Source organism: Ranitomeya variabilis, chromosome 3, assembly GCF_051348905.1.
Source record: "Ranitomeya variabilis isolate aRanVar5 chromosome 3, aRanVar5.hap1, whole genome shotgun sequence".
Lineage (NCBI taxonomy): Eukaryota > Metazoa > Chordata > Amphibia > Anura > Dendrobatidae > Ranitomeya > Ranitomeya variabilis.
The window spans coordinates 718,445,748-718,462,413 of record NC_135234.1 but is presented as its reverse complement, the minus strand read 5'-3'; the positions used below and the strand labels follow the sequence as shown (position 1 = coordinate 718,462,413).

The following is a 16,666-nucleotide window of genomic DNA, read 5'->3' as shown; positions in this document are numbered from 1 at the left end:
GCAGACAAAGGCCTGTACAAGCACTCTCTTCCTCCAATAACAACTGTTCCTGTGCTGTGCAATGGCATCATTGAACCGAGACACTGCGGCCAGCCAATCACAGTAATACCACTACCAAGATGGCTACAGCATTACAGTGACTTGCAGGCAATCCCCACATGCTTATTGGCTGTGTAACGGGTGCCAACATGAGGGGGAGGATTCGAGTTTTAAATTTCAGCATCGGCTAATGCTCGCTGAGCGCATTCGAGCACCCAGATACTCGAGTAATATCCGAGTATGTTCGCTCATACCTATTATTTGCATCATATGTCGTCATGTCCCTTACTTTGATGCGATGTGAGGTGCAGAGCCCGCATCTTTCTCCACATATGACAGTTGATAGTTATGGGCCTTTAACCCCTTCATGACCTTGGGATTTTTCGTTTTTCCTTGTTCGTTTTTCGCTCCCCTCCTTCCCAGAGCCATAACTTTTTTATTTTTCCGTCAATTTGGCCATGTGAGGGCTTATTTTTTGCGGGACGAGTTGTACTTTTGAACAACATCATTGGTTTTACCATGTCGTGTACTAGAAAACGGGAAAAAAAATCCAAGTGCGGTGAAATTGCAAAAAAAGTGCAATCCCACACTGGTTTTTTGCTTGGCTTTTTTTCTAGGTTCACTAAATGCTAAAACTGACCTGCCATTATGATTATCCAGGTCACTACGAGTTCATAGACAGCTTACATGACTAGGTTATTTTTTACCTAAGTGGTGAAAAAAAATTCCAAACTTTGCTGAAAAAAAAAAAGAATTGCGCCATTTTCCGATACTCGTAGCATCTCCATTTTTCATGATCTGGGGTCAGTTGAGGGCTTATTTTTTTGCGTGCCGAGCTGGCATTTTTAATGATAGCATTTTGGTGCAGATAAGTTTTTTTTTATCGCCTTCTCCTTAATGCAATGTAGCGGCGACCAAAAAAACGTAATTCTGGCGTTTCTAATTTTTTTCTCGCTACGCTGTTTAGTGATCAGGTTTTTTTTTATTGATAGGGCGATTCTGAACGTGGCGATACCAAATATGTGTAGGTTTGATTTATTTTTTTTTATTATTATTGATTTATTTTGATTGGGGCTGATTTAAACTTTTATATATTTTTTTTTTTTTTTCACATTTTTTTTAAGTTTTTTTTTTTTACTTTTGCCATGCTTCAATAGCCTCCATGGGAGGCTAGAAGCAGGCACAGCACGATCGGCTCTGCTACATAGCAGCGATCTGCTGTTCGCTGCTATGTAGCAGAAATGCAGGTGTGCTGTGAGCGCCGACCACAGGGTGGCGCTCACAGCAGGCCGGCATCAGTAACCATAGAGGTCTCAAGGACCTCTATGGTTACCATTCAGAAGCATCGCCGACCTCCGATCATGTGACTGGGTCGGCGATGCCGTCATTTCCGGCCGCCCGGCCGGATGCGGTAGTTAAATGCCGCTGTCTGCGTTTGACAGCAGCATTTAACTAGTTAATAGGCGCGGGCAGATCGCGATTCTGCCCGCGCCTATTGCGGGCACATGTCAGCTGTTCAAAACAGCTGACATGTCCCGGCATTGATGCGGGCTCACCGCCGGAGCCCGCATCAAAGTGGGGCTTCTGACCTCGGACGTACTATCCCGTCCGAGGTCAGAAAGGGGTTAATAGCCACGGGTGGCAGAGCTCCACCTGCACCTGTTAACCAGTTGAATCACTATGTCCGTCTCTGATAGCGAGATTTAACACTCTACGAATGGAAGCGTGTCTTTCCTGCAACACATCGGCGCCCCTTTCACATGATTGCATGGCGCCGGTGGGTTGTCATGACAGTCAGGGGTCTTCAGAAGACTCTGATGCCTGTCATTACGATACTACTGTGAACGCCAGCTCAAGACCGGCGTTCATAGGAGATAGTAATTTCACTGCTATGTTTAGCACCAGCTTTTGGACAATCACAGCTTCAAGTCTCCTAAGGGGACCATTGAAAATATTTTTTTTAAAAATGCACATATTTAGTATTGCCACATTCACAAATGTCCTATCTATCAAAATATAAAATAAATTAATCAAATTGGTAAATGATGCAATGAGAAAAAAAATTGAAACCCCAGAATTACATTTTATTGGCAGCTGCAACGGTACAATAAGAGGTGATTAAAACGCCGTATCTACCCTAAAATTCTATCATTTGCCCCAAATACCGAAAAATGAAAACGTTATGGTTCTGGGAAAATGACAACATTTCGGAATTTTTTTTCACCACTTGCATAAAAGAACATATGTGTTTGGTACTCCTACTGACCTGGAGAATCATTGCCAGATCAGTTTCACGTTATAGGGAACATAGTAAATAAAAAAACAATTGTGGAATTGACTTTTGAGCAATTTCAACGCACTTGGAATTTGTTTTCCAATACCATATGTATTAAAATGAATGGTGCCATTCAAAAGTACAACTCGTCCCACTAAATTAAATCCTCTTAGTATATTGACAGAAAAATAAAAAAAGTTATGGCTCTTGGAAGCAGAGGATGATAAAGAGCAAAAATGGAAATTGGCTATGGCTCCTGTCTGTGTAAAACTGACAGGTCTAAAATGCTGTAATACATGAGTATATTGGCAACTAAATAATAAAATAACAAAATTTACAAAAAATAGTGTTAACAGGTTTTTCTACTACAAACTAGAAACAAAAGTAAACAAAAAAGTACCAATAATTGGTATTGCCACATCCAAATTGATCTAAGATATAAAACAGTCATTTCTTTTCTTATATTTTTTTTCTCCTTCGCCACATTGGGAGGACACCGAACCATGGGTGTTATGCTGCTGTCACTAGGAGGCTGACGCAAAGTTGAGACAAAAAAAGTTAGCTCCTCCCCTGCAGTATACACCCTCGTGCTGGCTTAAAAAGTACCAATAATTGGTATTGCCACATCCACATTGATCTAAGATATTAAACAGTCTTATTTCTTTTCTTATTTTTTTTTTCATACAGCCCAGTGATATGATCAAATCTGGCACTTAGCCTAGCTTTCCCCACTTACCCTGTGGCAGTGGCGAGTAAGGTAGTATTTGTGGGGTTGATGTCACCTTTGTCTACAAGACGCTTCTCTATTAGTAGCCCTATTGTAAAGAAGACACATCCAGACTAAAGTCCTTTATTTAGAATGAAAATCTACACCCCGTTTTACATATTTATTTAAAAATGAAAAAACAGTTATACTCATTCTATTGAAGACCTTGTCACCTGTAAAAAAAATAAATAAAATAAAAAAATAAGCAACAAAAATACTCACGTTACGTCTAATCCATTGATGCCCATGTCCCCTGTAAAAAAAATTAATAATAAATAACCATATCCCTCACCTGTCTGAAGTGCAGATAAGCCATATTGTCTCACGTCGTAATGTTGAGGGAGGATCTAAAGTGATCCTTCACGGTTAACTCCATGATTTCCAAATCAATCTACAGGGCGTTGCCGGCAACTGAAAATGACCAGACGGAGACGTGTGTCTCTGTTTGGGGGGGATCAAGCAGATCTCTCTGGCCCCCGTTTATTGTGTATGACTTTTCATAGTCATAGAAATTATACTTCAACCAATCAAAATAAGAACACGCTCACAGTTCTTAACCTATAAGAATGCAGGAACAGTCTGTGCGTCAAAGTTTCGTAGAACAATACACCCTCAGTCTCGTGTTCTGTTCAGATTGCAACAATCAAGGTCTCATAACAGCTGTAAACTTTAGCCTACTAACAAAATTTATCTTAAAACCGCAAAATGGAGTCGAAAAGCACAAAATGGAGAATCTTTCTTAATTTGTCCCTTCACATTCCCCCCTAGATAAATTTTGTTAATTAATGTCCAGCATCAGAGGTACTATCCCAAGCTATAAGCTCGAGGGGTACTGGTCTCTACATGGCTGGTGCCATGTTACCAGCCATGGCTGTTGCGGCGTACCCATCCCCCCTGTATACTAGAATTTACAAATAACAATTATTGATAACAGTGGTGGTGATCTTTTGAAGATAGCCATGTGCTTGGCTTCAACATCTTCATCAGGTAACTTTGTGAAATTGGTGTAGAGAAGAGCAGGGGTGGCAACGCTTTTGGTATCATCATTAGTTGTCTTACTGCAGAATTTCCTAATACATACAGAAATACACCAAAGAACAAGTTTTAGTATTACATACATAACAAGGATAAAGGCAACAATGTGTAACAAACTTTGCAAGATTTCAGCTATCCAGCCCCAAATCCCTCAAACTAATTGGCTGGATTAAAAAAAGGAAAAGGTGTCTGCCCACCAACTGTCCTTATTACGGTCATTGTCTTTATTATATTAATCTCTGAGTCTTTTAATGTCCTCTAACTTTAACTTCATAGTGCTATTGGGATCTATATAATGACAGCAAGCGGGTCCAATAACCTGACACATACCACCCTGTGCTGCTGTTAAGTAATCCAGTACTACAGTGTATTGATTTGTGACTATAATAAATTGGTTTTGGACAGCAACAGTAGTATTAAGTATATCCAATATATCCCAAATTTGATCATCTAGAAAATCTATGGCCCTAATCAATTTATCCCACATTTGTGTAATCATAGGGTAAATGAAAATAGACAATTTTATTGGCTATACTCATCTGTACTACTAATCTTTCACGATATTGTACAAACTTATTATTCAAGGATGTTGGGGAATTTGGACTGTCTCATGTGGTTACCAATATTATTATATGGAAATACGAAAAACCAAAACATTATGTCCCCTTATTTTCTACTAATCTGTTTGACCAGCTTGCAGTGTGATGCGTGAATCCATGTCGGCCTTCCTTCCAGCTTTACTGACATAGGAGTGATGAGGAGGACTTGGTAGGGACCGTCATACAAGGGTTCTAGTCCATATTTTCTGACATGCCTTTTCACGACCACAAAACCACCGGACTTTAAATTGTGACAAGTGTCGGTTTCTGCTGAATCTGGAAGGGAAAAAGAAACTAAAACATGGGTGTTAGCAAGATTTTTACTAAGCTGAATAACATATTGAACAGCACGGTCCGTTTCCTCTGACAACTACTGAGACTGGAAATTTGCAACTGGGGGCTTAGCACCAAACAATATCTCATGTGGACAGGCCATGTTTTGCAATAGGGGTAGTACGAATGTGGTACAGTACAATGGGTAGGAGCCCTGGCCATGGAGCCGTAGTCTCCTGCATCATTTTAGTCAATTGTCCCTTCAGCGTGCCGTTCAGCCTCTCAACTTTCCCACTTGATTGTGGATAGTACATAGTATGGAGGGCTACAGAGGATCCAAACCTTGTCAAAATCTCCTGATACACATGAGAAGAAAAGGCCAGGCCTTGATCACTTTCGACAACTTCTGGAACACTATATCTGCATATAACTTCCATCACCAGTTTCTTCGCTGTAGTCTTTGCAGTCATGTTGGTAATGGAGAATGCTTCTGGGCAACTGGAGAACATGTCAACAACCACCAGACAATATTCATACCTTCCAGACTTAGGCAACGTGATGTGGTCCACCTGGAGCCTTTGGAAAGGATAGTCGGGCTTGGCAAGGTGCTTCAGGGGTACATGTTGAAGTTGACCTGGATTGCAGATCTGACAGATATTACATGCACGGTTGAGTGCTGTCAGGACTGTAGAAATACCTGGAGCCCAGTAGAATTTTTGTACCAGGGCTAGGGCCTGTTTTTTTCCTCGATGTGTGGGCCCATGTGCCCACGTGACAATAGCAGGGTACATCTGCTTAGGGAGACACACAAGTTGGTCCTTTTTCCAGAGACCATTGTCCATACGTGCTCCATTAGCCTTCCACTGCTTCACTTCTTCCTTTGGGGACATTCTCTGCATAGTCATTAAGCGGTCTCGCGGGATCCGACAGAGAAAACCTCAGTCTGTCGTGGATCATCAGGTTCCTGTAGAGTCAGTGTTTCTTGTAACTGTTTACGCTGAGAGCGTGTGGTCACCATAGCTGGTATGATCTGTTCAACAGGTAGGAGAGTAGCAGCTTTTGCTTGCATATCCGCAAAGGTGTTACCAACAGTCTGTGGACTGTTCCTAGGACCGTGCGCCTTAACTTTGATAATGGCCACCTGAGTAGGTAATTTGATTGAGTCCATGAGGGTTTTAACAGCTTCAGCATTCCTCAATGGAGTCCCGGCTGTAGTAATAAACCCTCGATTGGCCCATAGGGCTCCGAAATAATAAGCAATACCATATTCATACTGTGAGTCCGTGTATATATTAGCCCACCTGTCTTTGGCCAGAACACATGCAGTAGACAGAGCCTGAAGTTCTGCTTCTTGTGCTGACTGTGAGGGCGGGAGTGCAGCTGCGTGCACTACAGTGTCTTCCGTAGTAACAGCATATCCGGTGTGGAATTTGCCAAAATCATCAGCATATCTTGAACCGTCTTTCAGGGCATTGTAGAGAGGTTGCATTATGCGGGATGCGTCCGGTATCCACTGACGACAATAAGTACATAGTCCAAGAAAACGCTGGAGTTCAGTCTCATCTTTCGGAAAAGGAAGGGAGCTGACGGCTATTATTCCTTCTTTTGTGATGTGTCTGACACCCTGAAAGAAACAGTGACCCAAAAATATCACTTGACAAGGCAGAACCGAAGTTTCGAGGCCAAAACCCGACAGTTCAGATCTGCCAGATACTTGAGGAGTCTAACAGTGGCAGCAATGGCTTCCTGCTCTGTTCGTGCACACAACAAAAGATCAGCCACATACTGAAGCAGCGTGACATAGCGGTGATCTAACTGCCAGGGTAAAAGACACTCGCCCAAATTTTTTGCAAACTGATTGGGACTGTTTTGGGCCCCTTGTGGCTTAACTGTGCATGTCAATTGTCGTCCCTGATTAGTGAATGCAAATAGAAACTGGCATTCTGGTGTAATGGAATACTGAAGAAGGCATTGGCGAGGTCGATAACTGTGAACCAAGCAGCATCCTGAGATATCTTGTCATGGGAAGCCTAGGTGGGCAAGAGCTAATAACCCGGGCCCCTGCAATTTCCCTCAGACTAGGGAAATCCTGACTGTCCCTCTCCCGGAGTTTACCCTGATGGTGTGCATGTCCAGGCCTCCACCCTCACCCTATCTCCTGTTTCAACCCTAGGCTGAAACCTCCCACCCACCTCCCAGTGAAGAGAACTTACACCAATACCCACAGTTAGCACAGACAAGGATAACTGAAAATATAAACAAAGCCTCAGTCACTCAGGAATACACAATAAATGCACAGGGCAAAACAAATACAAATATAGGAAGGAGTAAATAAGACAAAGGGAAATACACCACCAGATACGATACTCCAACTCCTAGCTCACCACTCCAGACCGAGATAACCAAGCACTAGACAGAAGCTATAATCGGCGACGCCCAATGTTCAGAAGAACTATTTAAAGGCAGTGGGCTTGGCCCAGCTTCCAATCCGAGAACCAGTTAAATTAACCCCGGACCAGCTAGACAAAATCTAGCCGACGCCACTGAGCACATAGTGGACAAAAGCGGAATTACCTCTGTCTGTCGAACGCCCTAGTCTGAACAGCGTCCGACATGACATTACCCCGCCTTCTACGAGGGACCCCAGGGCCCTCACGACTTATAGGACCCGGCTTGTCCGGATGGCGGCAGTGAAACACACTGACCAGCCGATCAGCATGAACGTCCGAGGCTGGTACCCAGGACCTCTCATCAGGCCCATAACCACGCCAGTGTACCAAGTACTGTAAAGTGCGACACACTACACAAGAGTCAACCACCTTAGAGACTTCAAATTCCAAATTACCATCCACCAAGACTGGAGAAGGCATTGGTGTCGCATCCACAAGACCCACAGTCTTTTTTAGCAACGATCTGTGGAACACGTTGTGTATCTTATACACCGTAGGAAGCTCCAATCGGTACGCTACAGGGTTAATGACGGCGGCGACCCTAAAAGGACCAATAAACCTTAGACCCAATTTAAGAGATGGTATCTTGAGTCTTATGATTTTTGTGGATAACCACACCGTCATCCACACTCAGGTCCGGACCTGGCACACGCCTACTGTCAGCCACACGTTTATACCTAGCACCCACACTCAACAGGCGCTGTTTAACTCTCCTCCAGACTGATGACAATTGTGCTCCTAACTGGTCTTCCCCCGGAACGCCGGAAGAGCCCCCCTGACTCAAAGTACAAAATTGAGGATGTAACCCGTAAACACAAAAAAACGGAGACTCCCCAGACGACTCCTGGCGGTGATTATTGATGGCAAACTCAGCCAAAGGAAGGAACGTCGACCACTCCTCCTGGTTATCAGAGACAAAGCAGCGTAAGTACTGTTCCAAATTTTGGTTCATACGCTCGGTCTGACCATTTGACTGGGGATGAAACGCAGAAGAATTAGACAACTTGATCCCCAGCCGTGAGGAAAATGCTTTCCAAAATTTTGCCACAAACTGAGACCCCCTATCAGAAACGATGTCAGACAGAACCCCATGAAGTCTGACCACCTCCTGCACAAATACCTGAGCCAGAGTATTAAGGTACCTTCACACGAAGCGACGCTGCAGCGATAGCGACAACGATGCCGATCGCTGCAGCGTCGCTGTTTGATCGCTGGGGAGCTGTCACACAGACCGCTCTCCAGCGACCAACGATGCCGAGGTCCCCGGGTAACCAGGGTAAACATCGGGTTGCTAAGCGCTGGGCCGCGCTTAGTAACCCGATGGCTTAGTAACCCGATGTTTACCCTGGTTACCAGCGTAAAAGTAAAAAAAAAAAAAACAGTACATGCTCACCTGCGCGTCCCCCAGCGTCTGCTTCCTGACACTGACTGAGCTCCGGCCCTAACAGCACAGCAGTGACGTCACCGCTGTGCTTTCACTTTCACTTTAGGGCCGGCGCTCAGTAAGTGTCAGGAAGCAGACGCTGGGGGACGCGCAGGTGAGTATGTACTGTTTGTTTTTTTTACTTTTACGCTGGTAACCAGGGTAAACATCGGGTCACTAAGCGCGGCCCTGCGCTTGGTAACCCGATGTTTACCCTGGTTACCAGTGTAAAACATCGCTGGTATCGTTGCTTTTGCTTTCAAACACAACGATACACGGCGATCGGACGACCAAATAAAGTTCTGGACTTTATTCAGCGACATCACAGCAGGATCCTGATCGCTGCTGCGTGTCAAACTAAACGATATCGCTAGCGAGGACGCTGCAACGTCACGGATCGCTAGCGATATCGTTACAAAGTCGTTTCGTGTGAAGGTACCTTTAGCGTTAGGCAACAAAGGCAAAGACACAAATTGCGACATTTTTGAGAACCGATCAACAATCACCAAGATGACCATGTTCCCAGCTGAGGAGGGCAAATCAGTGATGAAATTCATGGAGATTTCCGTCCATGGCTTACAAGGTACCTCGAGAGGAAGTAGTGTGCCAGCAGGACGGGAGCGGGGCATCTTAGCCCTAGCACACGTGGTGCAAGCTGACACGTATGAGACCACGTCCTGTCGGATCTTGGGCCACCAAAACCGACGTGACACCAACTCCAAGGTACCTCTAACCCCTGGGTGGCCAGCCAGGACAGCATAATGATGCTCCGCCAAAACCTTTAAGCAAAGATGAAGTGGTACATAAGATTTGTTGATGGGAAGCTCAGATGGTACCTCCTCCTGAGCCTCGGCAATCTCAGCCTCAACCTTGGTAGTGAGAGCCGAAACCACAACACCCTCTTGGAGGATGGGTACTGGGTCTTCCCGAGGTTCTCCCCCCGGAAAACACCTGGACAGAGCATCCGCCTTTGTGTTTTTAGACCCCAGTCTGTAAGTGACAACAAAGTTGAACCGCGTGAAAAACAATGCCCAGCGAGCCTGCCTGGGAGACAGACGCTTGGCAGACTCCAAATAAAGCAAATTCTTATGGTCGGTAATAACAGTAACCTGATGAACCGACCCCTCCAAGAAGTGTCGCCATTCCTCAAAGGCCAACTTGATGGCCAACAACTCCCTGTTGCCGATATCGTAGTTATGTTCGGCGGGCGACAGTTTCTTGGAAAAATAGGCGCATGGACGCAAATCACTCAAGGATGAGCCTTGTGATAGTACCGCCCCCACACCAACCTCAGACGCATCGACTTCCACAACAAAAGGTTTCAATACATCTGGCTGCACCAGAATGGGTGCTGAAACAAAACTGTTCTTAAGAAATTCAAATGCGCGCACAGCAGCCTCAGGCCAAACGGAGAAATTGGTACCCTTTTTAGTCCTGTCCGTTAGCGGTTTAGCAATGATGGAAAAATCCTTGATAAACTTCCTATAGTAGTTAGAAAAACCAAGGAACCGCTGAAGAGCTTTCAGGTTATCAGGCCGTTGCCAATGCAGCACCGCTTGCACCTTAGCGGCGTCCATTTTAAAACCAGAAGCAGACACAATATAACCCAAGAAAGGCAACTCTTGAACAGAAAATACACATTTCTCAAGTTTTGCATACAGCTTTTTCTCTCTGAGTAGCTGTAACACCTGCCTGACTTGATCTAAATGAGAATCACGGTCGCAAAAATATATGAGAATGTCATCTAGGTACACAATGACGAATTTCCCCAAAACATGCGAGAACACATCATTTATGAAATGTTGGAACACTGCAGGTGCGTTAGTCAACCCAAATGGCATCACCAAATTTTCAAAATGACCCTCAGGGGTATTAAAAGCCGTCTTCCACTCATCACCTTGACGGGCTCTTATGAGGTTGTACGCCCCCCTGAGGTCAAGCTTGGTAAACCATTTAGCACCTGCCACCTGGTTGAACAAATCCGGTATCAATGGCATAGGGTATGGATCACGAACCGTAATCTGGTTCAACTCCCTGAAATTCAGACACGGGCGTAGTCCGCCATCTTAATTCTTAACGAAGAAGAACCCTGCTGCCACAGGCGAGGATGAAGGCCTGATGTGCCCTTTCCTCAAACTTTCAGCAATGTAATCCTTTAGCGCTTGTCTCTCCGGACCGGAGATGTTAAACATCCTTGCTTTAGGCAATTTGGCCCCTGGTTTAAACCTGATAGTACAGTCATAGGGGCTATGTGGTGGCAACTCTGAACAACCCTTCTCAGAGAATACATCCACAAAATCCAGAAGTGACTCCGGAACGCTTGATGTCACAGCAGACACACATGTGGCCAGGCAATTCTCCTGGCAGAACTCGCTCCACTGAATTATGTCCTGAGTTTTCCAGTCAATAACCGGGTTGTGCATAGACAACCATGGAAAACCCCAAACCACCTGTGCAGGAAGATTCTTGAGTACCTTACATGTAACCTGCTCGTAATGTAGAACCCCAATGTGGAGTTTCACCTCAGCCACAAACTCCGTAATCTCCCCCTGTGAGAGAGGAGCAGCATTTATGGTGACCACACGGATAGGATGAGGCAGTTTTTCGATCTTAAAACCAGCAGTGCACGCAGACTCCTCATCAATGAGATTTGTGGCAGAACCACTATCCACAAAAACAGTAATTGGCAGCTCACTGCCAGCGATAGTAACCTTAGCAGGGAGCATGCATTGAGAAACCACCATGGAGGATATACATAAGCTCAGATTTTCCTCCTCCACACCCTCTGAGCTTAGAAGTTTTCCGCCGTTGCGTTTTTCTTAGACAGCAGAGGACAAATGTTAACAAAATGACCAGTTTTACCGCAGTAAAAACAGGCTCCCTGCTTCCTGAACACAGGGGCTCGACGCTTAACATGTGACACCCCTGCGATTTGCATAGGCTCCGTGGGCTCACCTGCAGCAACCTCACGTGAACCTAAACCCTCTGCCATAGGCAGCGTCTCATGCTCCCCCTGACGCAAACGGCGATCAATGCGAACAACTAGATTCATAGCGGAATCTAGAGAAGCAGGAGTCTCGTACATCAGAAGGGCTTTTTTAACCCTTCCAGAAACCCCATGAATAAACTGACTCCGCAGCGCAGGATCATTCCAGTGTGTGTCGACCACCTAGCGGCGAAATTCAGAACAGTAATCCTCTGCAACTCGCTCCCCCTAGCGAATAGTGCGTATCTTAGATTCTGCTAGAGCTATTCTGTCAGGCTCATCATAAATGTTTCCAAGAAATGAAAAAAAAACTCCACTGAGTCAAATGCAGCAGAATCAGATGGCAAAGAAAACGCCCATGCTTGGGGATCCCCGTTTAATAATGACAACACCAGGCCCACACGCTGAGCCTCAATACCCGAGGAGATCGGGCGCATGCAGAAATATAGTTTGCAAGCCTCACGAAAAGAAACAAATTTACTGCGTTCCCCAGTCAACTTTTCAGGCAAATTAAACTTAGGCTCAGCAACTCTACCTGTCGCTCCAGCTTGCACATTAGATACTGCTAGTCCCTGTTGCTGCACTGCCCCCCTCAACTCAGTGACCTGTAGGGACAGCGCCTCCAACTGGCGGGTTATGGAAGTCATGGGATCCATGACAAAAAAAAAAAAAAAAAAACATTTTTTTTTTTCTTTCAAGGCCGATTATAATGTCACGGGAAGCCTAGGTGGGCAAGAGCTAATAACCCGGGCCCCTGCAATTTCCCTCAGACTAGGGAAATCCTGACTGTCCCTCTCACCAAGCAGTGGGCTTGGCCCAGCTTCCAATCCGAGAACCAGTTAAATTAACCCCAGACCAGCTAGACAAAATCTAGCCGACGCCACTGAGCACATAGTGGACAAAAGCGGAATTACCGCTGTCTGTCGAACGCCCTAGTCTGAACAGCGTCCGACATGACATATCTGGGACAAAAGAGTATGGTTCTGCAGGCATTATTGGGGGTGGATCTTGGCCTATCAGGGCCATCATAACCGTAGGAAGGGCATGTAGGATACAGGGGTTATATAATGTAAGAACCATCTGACCATCATCTTGGAATTGTATTCTGGAGCGGAACTGTGATAATATATCTGCCCCCAGTAAATTTACCGGACATATAGTAGAGATTACGAACTGAGCAGTAACTTCAGGGAAGGGTCCCACAGGGTTTTGTGAGAGTATATTTATTGGGTCTGCCATCTACTCTAATTAAAACAAGCTCTTGGTCTGAGAATTGACATTGGGGGGGCTTGGGAGGGAGTTTCCCAGACATAGGGTTAAAAGGGATATTGGAGTATGAGACTGGATTTGTGTATGGGAGGAGGGCTGGAGCTGAAGTCTGTTACATGAACCACTGATAAGGAAGTGAGCTGCGTCCTTGTAGCTTGTGGGGGGGCTGAGATTGGAGCAGGAATCGTCCTTGTAACTGTGGGGGGGGGGCTGGGGTTGGTGCTGGAATCGCTGTGGCTACTGATTTAACCTTCTGATTTCCATGCTGATGCAGAACGGGCTAAGTTCTTTTGAAAACTCTTTACTACTTTTAATGCATCATCCGAAGTGGAAGTCTCAATATCGGGTCTAACTGACATTATTGCCTCTTTCAATTCAGATTTAAGGCCGGACATTAAAGCTACTACAAAAAGGTGTGAATGGGCTTTTTGTTACAATGAGAATCCCAGATCTTTAAATACTACCATAAGACACCCATAGAATTTCTCGGCAGTCCAGGATATATTGATGCCTTGGGGTTAAGGGTCATAGGGCTTACAGTCGGGAGTAGAGGCTTAATTTCCTGGGGAGGGACCATATCTAGCAGGGAGACCCCCTGTCCCAAATTTTTCATTGTTTGCTTTCCTGACACATTAATCTGTCACTTTCTCAGTTCCTTCTAGTACCACAAAACATCCAGTTTGTTGTCATAGTAATAGACAGCTTTTCAAAAACAATCAGAATTTCACTTTCAACTTCCAACTTACAATATTTCTTTCTACTTCAATACAATATTGTACTATTGCTTTAAACAAAACACAGATCTCCCAGCGCGTACTACATCAAGAAAATATAGAGAGAACGCAGCTACGTGCCCCTCCATACCAGAGACACAGCAGAGATAAGAAAATCACAGCATTCCTCAGCACAGTAAGAAGCAATAGCGCAGCTGTTTGACCCCTCCCATCAGGTATCTTAGAAATTTCACACAGAAACAGAATACAGCAGTTCTCAGACTTAATTAATTTCTACAAAACCTTCATCACACAATTCACGTGCCAGAACACCTTAGAAAAAACAATGATTGAGAATATTTTTCCTGCATTCCTGACAGATTTCTTTCCCCGTCTTTGGGCTAACAATATCCGATTCATCACACAAATTCAAAGTCGTCTTCTTCTTCCACGGAAACTTGATTCTCCTTTAGAGCTAAATATCCTTACTTAGTCGTATACATTACCAGAGCGGCCGTATAGTCTGTTCTACCGGGTCTAGCTGACCCCAACTGGGACAACCCAAAAAAACACGGTACTCAGTGAAAGGAGGAGGGCGTCTCAGACTAACCCTCCGGACACCTCTGAAATATACATATATATCTATATATTCCTGAGTTACGCATCCTACCCATCTTCGATCACCTCACCGCGCCTGATTCTAACAGTGATCAGGAATTCAGGATATTTTGACTTGGTCAATCCGGGGTGTCCGTCCCTTATGAGGTACGGTTAGAGCACTGGGCTCCCAACGGAACTACACCTCTATATGATTCCACCCAAGACTCACCCCACCATCGGGGACAAACCTCAGATCCTCTTTGCAGCAACAAACACAGGAAAGCCACACCAAACGGTCAGTCTGGACAGTATAACTGTCAACTTACCGTGGTTGTTGTGGGGGATGATCAGTCCCAATTTTCCAGTGCCTGTGTCCGGTCCGAGGGTCCTTTGTCTTGTTGTTCTCCGGGGGGCAGAAGCGTTCCTGCTTGGGGCCCCACGTTTCGGGCGCCAACTGTTGATGGAGGATCTAAAGTGATCCTTCACGGTTAACTCAGTGATTTCCAAATCAATCTACAGGTCGTTGCCGGCAACTGAAAATGACCAGACGGAGACGTGTGTCTCTGTTTGGGGGGGGATCAAGCAGATCTCTCTGGCCTCCGTTTATTGTGTATGACTTTTCATAGTCATAGAAATTATACTTCAACCAATCAGCATAAGAACACGCTCACAGTTCTTAACCTATAAGAATGCAGGAACAGTCTGTGCGTCAAAGTTTCGTAGAACAATACACCCTCAGTCTCATGTTCTGTTTAGATTGCAACAATCAAGGTCTCATAACAGCTGTAAACTTTAGCCTACTAACAAAATTTATCTTAAAACAGCAAAATGGAGTCGAAAAGCACAAAATGGAGAATCTTTCTTAATTTGTCCCTTCACAGTAATTCATCTCGAAAGCCATGGGAGAATGATTTGCTGTGAGCGCAGCTGCAGTGAGGAGCGGTGACGTCATAGAGGTCACCGCCCGCCGGTCATTGAAGCTGTGTTCACGCACTGTGAGGTGCTTGATGAACTGCAGTGACCTCAATGAGATCACTGTGACAAAATCTGCACTCGCAGCACCTCATTCTCCCATAATTTTCATCGTGGAAGGTCGCATCATGACACCATTCAGGTTGGAAACAACAACAAATAGTCTATGATTACCGCCAAAATGTATATAACACAGTATAACAACTTTATGGTTAGACCTCTATGGTTACTGATCCCCGGTAGCTGTGAGCGCCACCCTGTGGTCGGCGCTCATAGCACACCTGTATTTCTGCTTCATAGCAGCGATCTGATGATCGCTGCTATGTAGCAGAGCCGATCGTGCTGTGCCTGCTTCTAGCCTCCCATGGAGGCTATTGAAGCATGGCAAAAGTAAAAAAAAAAAAAAAAAAAAAGTTAAAAAAAATATATATATATAAGTTTAAATCAGCCCCCTTTCGCCCCATTCAAAATAAATCACAAAAAAAACCAAACCTACACATATTTGGTATCGCCGCTTTCAGAATCACCCGATCTATCAATAAAAAAAGCATTAACCTGATCGCTAAACAGCGTAGCCAGAAAAAAAAATTGAAACGCCAGAATTACGTTTTTTTGGTCACCGCAACATTGCATTAAAATGCAATAACGGGCAATCTAAAGAACGTATCTGCACCGAAATGGTATCATTAAAAACGCCAGCTCGGCACACAAAAAATAAGCCCTCACCAGACCCCAGGTCATGAAAAATGGAGACGCTACGAGTATCGGAAAATGGCGCAAATTATTATTTTTTTTTTAAGCAAAGTTTGGAATTTTTTTCCACCACTTAGATAAAAAATAACCTAGTCATGTTAGGTGTCTATGAACTCGTAATGACCTGGAGAATCATAATGGCAGGTCAGTTTTAGCATTTAGTGAACCTAGCAAAAAAGCCAAACAAAAAACAAGTGTGGGATTGCACTTTTTTTGCAATTTCACCGCACTTGGAATTTTTTTCCCGTTTTCTAGTACACGACATGGTAAAACCAATGATGTTGTTCAAAAGTACAACTCGTCCCACAAACACTAAGCCCTCACATGGCCAAATTGACGGAAAAATAAAAAAGTTATGGCTCTGGGAAGGAGGGGAGCGAAAAATGAACACGGATAATCCCATGGTCATGGAGGGGTTAAAGATTAAAAATAATGGTCTATCGATGACTGTACTTAATTCCTGCAGTACTCGGGGTGTATCCCATCCGGGCCCTGGGATTTGCCAACTTTAGT

At 44.7% G+C, this 16,666-nt stretch overlaps 1 protein-coding gene across 2 annotated transcripts in view; it reads left to right on the top strand.

Moving 5' to 3' along the window:
* The window catches only part of RNF17 (ring finger protein 17), a 362,040-nt gene that overhangs the window by 314,698 nt on the left and 30,676 nt on the right, over positions 1–16,666 (top strand). The window lies entirely within an intron of this gene.